The sequence below is a fragment of the Triticum dicoccoides genome, chromosome 5A (genome assembly GCF_002162155.2).
Source record: "Triticum dicoccoides isolate Atlit2015 ecotype Zavitan chromosome 5A, WEW_v2.0, whole genome shotgun sequence".
NCBI lineage: Eukaryota > Viridiplantae > Streptophyta > Magnoliopsida > Poales > Poaceae > Triticum > Triticum dicoccoides.
Genome location: NC_041388.1, coordinates 396,267,629 through 396,273,243, shown reverse-complemented (window position 1 = coordinate 396,273,243; position 5,615 = coordinate 396,267,629).

The following is a 5,615-nucleotide window of genomic DNA, read 5'->3' as shown; positions in this document are numbered from 1 at the left end:
CTCAATGGCCTTGATCTTTACAGGGTTGCACTCTATGCCGCATTCAAAGACCAGGAAGCCAAGGAGTTGGCCGGCTAGTACTCCGAAGACGCACTTCTCAGGGTTCAGCTTGATCTGGAATTGGCACAGGTTCTCAAAGGTCTCCTTGAGGTCTTCCAGCAGTGTTCCACACTTCTCCGTCTTCACCACCACATCGTCCTCGTAGACGCGGGCGTTTCTGCCGAGTTTCTTGAGGGGGCACTTCTGCATGCAACGCTGAAAGGTGGTGCCGGCATTCCTCAAGCCGAACGTCATGGTGAGGTAGCAGAAGTCTCCAAACGGCGTGATGAAGGCGGTCTTCAGTCTGTCAGCCGAGTTCAGCTTGATCTGGTGATATCCTGAATATGCATCCAAAAAGCTCAACAGCTCGCATCCGGCTGTGGAGTCTATCACCTGATCAATTCTTGGTAAAGCAAACGAGTCTTTGGGCAAGCCTTGTTGAGGCTTGTGTAGTTAATACACATTCGCCACTGCTTGTTCTTCTTCAGTACCAGGACCGGGTTGGCTAGCCACTCTGGAAAGAATACTTCCATAATGAAGCCGGCTGCTAGGAGTCGGTCTATCTCTTCTCTGATAACTCTTCTCTTTTCTTCTGATAAGCGGCGCAAGGGCTGCCTGACCGGCTTTGCATCAGATCGGACATGTAACTTGTGCTCGGCGAATTCCGTCGGTACACCTGGCATGTCTTTGGGGGACCATGCGAAGATGTCCCGATTCTCACGGAGGAAATCGACGAGCTCGCCTTCCTATTTGCTGTAGAGGTTTGCGCCTACGACAACGTACCTCTCTGGGTGCTCCGGATCCAAGGGTATCTTCTTTGTCTCTTTGGTCGGCTTGAAGGAACCCTTAGCCTCCGACTCCTTTGGGTTAGGCGACACCCCTAGCTGCTTGCCGGCCATCGCCACAACCCAGTCAAGGAGCCGCTTCTCGGCTGCGATCACGAGGGACTCGGCCAGCCTACTACTCTCAGTCGCACAGGCAGACGACTTCCGTTAGTCGCCGGCTACTGTCAGAATCCCCCTGGAACTGGGCATCTTCATCTTGAGGTAGGCGTAGTTGGGGACCGCCAAGAACTTGGCCAGGGCGGGTCGGCCAAGTAATGCATGGTAGGGGCTCTCGAGGTCCCCCACCTCAAACCAAACTGACTCTCAACGGAAGTGATCTTTGCCTCCAAAGAGGACGTCCATCAGGGTCTTGCTGATTGGTGAGCAAGAAAGATCGGGAACAATGCCGTGGAACACAGTCCAGCTGTTCTGAAGCTGTCTTTGCTTGATTCCTAACTTCTCCATGGTGTCCTTGTACAGGATGTTGATGCTGCTGCCTCCGTCTATCAGAACTCGCAAGAAACGAGCAGCTCGTCTATTCGTGGCAAAGGTGACATCCAAGACCAAAGCATAAGAGCCCAGACTCGGCATCACCTCTAGGTGATCAGCTCTGCTCCAGGTGATAGGCTTCTCGGACCAGTGCATGAACTATGGTGTCTCTGATGCTACTGCATTCACCTCTTGTCACTGCAGCCGCCTGCTGCGTCGATCATTAGCCACGCTGGTAAATATCACGTAGGCTCCGTGCTCTTCGGGGTACTCGTCTTGTACTGCGCCGACTGGCCTGACAGCCGGCTGCTGGGGTGGTGGCGGAGGCTGCTGCCCAGCAGGTGGGGGAGGTAGGAGGTCGTCTCCTTAGGCAATCCTGGTGAGCAAGTGGCACTTCCGGGTGGTGTGATTCGATGGCTTCGCGCCGCTATGGAACTTGCAAGCACCATCCAGAGTCTGCTCGTATGAGAAAGTCGGCAACTAGTTGGGCTTGCCACCTTTCTGCCGCTTGGGTGGAGGCTGCCCGTCTGGCTGCTGGTCTTCAACTGTCGCCACCTGCCGACTGCCGGATGCCGGCTGCGGGGCCTTGCGCTTGTGGTCGTTCTGCTGTTGTTGCCGACTGGCGTCTCCTGCCAGAGTTCTAGGAGCCTGAGGGGCCACTTTGCCGGTCGCGCTAACTTGAATGTCTGCCTTCATGGAGGAGTCGGCCGTGGCATATTTGTCTGCTACGATCAGCAGCTTGTCGAGGGTTTCTGGCTCGTCGTAGAGGAGCTTGTGCTTGAGGAGGGTGCCTTCTCTGCACCCGGCGATGAAGTACTCGAGAGCCTGCACCTCATGCACGCCCTCGCAGGAGTTCCGAAGCTCGGCCCAACGCACGAGAAAGTCGTGAGTCGACTCGTTGGGGCCTTGCATGCACAAGGAAAGCTGACGAGGCTTGGGAGGACGCTTGTACATGCTAGTGAAGTTGTGGATGAATGCATCGGTGAAGTTGACCCAGCTATTGATGTTGCGGGGCTTCAGGCTGTTCAGCCATGTCCGGGCCGTGCCCTGGAGCATGAGCGGAACGTATTTTACGGCGAGACGCTTGTTACCGTTCGCTATGTTGATGGCCGCGGAGTAGTCAACCAGCCAGTCCTCCGGCTTCATGGAGCCGGTGTACTTGGGCGTGTCTCTCGGGAGCGTGAACCCTTTGGAAAATGGCTCATCTCGAATGCGGGGCCCGAAACAAGGCGGACCCAACTCGTCTTCTTCTTCCAGCGCCAGGGATCGGTGAAGTCGGTCGATCCGGTGGCGGGCGTCATTTTCTCTGACTCCCTCTCGGCGGCCAAGGCGGTCGCCGAGAGTTGGATGGTCGACAGGCGGCGGGGAGACTCGCCTTTCCTTGCGAGGAGGAGGAGGCGGACAGTCGTCCCGCCCTCGGGCGGCCGTCTTGGTCGTGCTCTATGGTAATGTGAGTCCGACTGTGGCTGACAGCTGGATCCTTGTCTTTCCTTCCTCGGGCGCTGCCAGTCGGCGTCCGAGACGTCGCGCCTTGATCTCGGCATGGAGGCGGGTCGTCGTTTTGTCGCTGCGGCGCCTCCGTGCGGCAGCCGGCCTTGTTCTGCGCGGCAGCCGTGTCGAGGAGCCGCTGGACTCGCTCCGTCATCAGGCGGCGCTCTTCGCCCTCGATGTTGTCCAGCTCGTCTGCCGCCGCCTGGGCGGCTCGAATGTTCTCCGCAGGCGTGGCGTACACAGGGTGATTTGCCCCGAACAGGTTGGCAATGGCCACGCCGCGCTGCTGGACCGCGCCAAGGCGGCTGGGCCCAGCTGGGGCTGGCGAGCCACCCACAGCACGATCCATCTCACGCTGGTAGGCTTCTGACAAGCGTCTCAGGCTAGCCAGCTTCTTCGCCCTTCGACGAGCTGAAGGTGGCGCGCCTCCAACGTCTCTGCCTCAACTTCTTCCGGAATTGGCGCAGTCAGGTCTTGCAGCGCCGCGCCAAGTGGGTCATGCGCTCCTCCGCCGGGAGGCTCATCATGACCGATGACGAGCACCTCGGTGACGGTGCTTCCGTCGCTCTCCGCACGAGGGATAGGCTCATCGTAGACCACCACGTTGGTGGGGAACGCGTCGAGCGACGGGGTGTCAGAGTCGACCAGCATCGGGTCAGTGGAGCCTACAGACTCCAAGTCCACGGCAGGTTCGCCGGCGACGTGGAGTTGGTCGAGGAGGCCCGCGAGAAGGCTCTCGGGGCCGCCCGTGCCTGTGTTGGATGCAGGTTCGTCGGAGAGGCAAACCTCGCCGACAAGATCGGTGAGGCAGCTGGCTGCGCAGGCGATCTCAGCGCCGTGCAGCACGTTAGTGCAAACTCCGTCTGGCGTGCCGGGCTGGCTGCGCTCGCCAGGGAGAAAAAGGGTTCCCGTACAGAGCAGGTCTCTGGACGACGGTGCACCAGGCCCCATGGTGGGCGCCAAATGTCGGGGGTTGGGTGCGACATATGCCAAAGGATGGCTTATCATGGTGGGGGCGAGTAGAACGTTGCCGGTGCCTGGAAACGGGATAAGGCGAAGGCATGCACGCCGGCGAATCTTACCCAGCTTCAGGGCTCTCCGGGGAGATAATACCCCTACTGCTGCTTTGCAGGGTCTCCGCATGATCACTATGACAAAGTGTTTACACGGTTGCTCCTCGAGCTGTTTCCTGGAGGTAGGAGAAGGCAAGGCTAGCTCTCTCCTTCCTATACGATCTAGTCTAGTGCTAATGGATTCGAACCCTTTGCATGGATGCCCTGGGGGGTTTATATAGGCCTACCCCCTAGGGGTACAATAGTAATCCGGCTGGGCGCGGGCCCAGCCGTCAGTCTCTCTGGCCGCCGTCTTATCCGCCGACTCCTGGGGCCCGCCGACTGGTGGGCCACACTGACTGGCTCGGTACGGAGCCGACAGGCCGCGTCCGCCACGGGGGGTCTTGCCGGCTGCAGATTACTGTAGCTGTGCCTCTAATGATGCAGGCTCGGCCATGAGGTCGTGGCGACAGCTCCGCCATCTGGCGAGCGATCATTGTGGCCACTACTTGTCGTGTCTGATTAATGGCGCGCGGGGCCCGTGGGAGGGGTCGGCCGACTTCTGGTGGCCGACTCCCATCCGGGCCGACTGGTGGTGCTTTCGCCGTCTTTCGTACGCCCGCCGACTGGTGGGACCCATTATCCCTGGGTCGTACCAGCAGGCGGTCGTGGGCACAGGGCTCAACCCCCTGGGGCTGACGTCAGGGCCGGCATGGCAATAGTGTCGCGCCGCGCGGGGATCTCCGCGGGTACGGCGTACTGTAGCCACGCCTGCCGTTGAAAAAGGGGTGGGAGTGGACCTTACTATGGCCACTCCCCGTCTCGTCCCTCTTTATGAGGGCATCTGGGTTGTTGGCGTCGCGGGCCGACTCCCCAAGGCCGGCTTCTCTAGAAGTCGCCAGTCAAGAGTCGGCTCATCCTGAAGCCATCCCTGGGACTCGGCCGTGAGTGGGCAGTCGGCCGGCTCGCCGCCGACTCCTCAGAAGGCGACTCTTCGTCTGTAATGCCCCAGATATACTTTCCATATTTGTACTCCAACTCTTGCCGTCTCCGGCGCTAAGTTATATTTATTTCTCGGGTTGGGTCTTTGTCTCCGTGTGTTGTTTTTTCTTTTTCGTGCATCTCATACCATGTTATCACGTGCATTGCATTTGCATACATGTTCATCTCATGCATTCGATCTTTTTCCCCGTTGTCCGTTTTGCATTCCGGCGCTTCGTTCTCCTCCGGTGGTCATTTCTAGTCTTCTTTCGTGTGTGGGGTTTAAACATTTCCGGATTGTCCCGAGACTTTCCAAGCGGCCTTGGGTTACTACCGGTAGACCGCCTGTCAAGTTTCGTATCATTTGGACTTCGTTTGATACTCCAACGGTTAACCGAGGGACCGAAAAGGCCTCGTGTGTGCTGCAGCCCAACACCCCCCAAATTTGGCCCAAAACCCACCAAACTCTGCTCCTTGTCCTAGAGCATTCGATCACGATCGCGTGGGCGAAAACCGCACCTCATTTGGACTCTCCTAGCTCCACTTATGCCCATTTATACCCCCCTCCATTCGGATCTCTTCTTCCCCCGTCCGAAACCCTAGTTAAAAAAAACAGATCCATCTTCCCCGCGCCGGGCCGGACGTGTCCGCCCGCGCCGGACGTTGTCCGCCCCGCCGCCGCACCCACTCACGCGCCGCCACGTGGGCGAGGCCCACATCGCCGCCGCCGAGGCCCGGG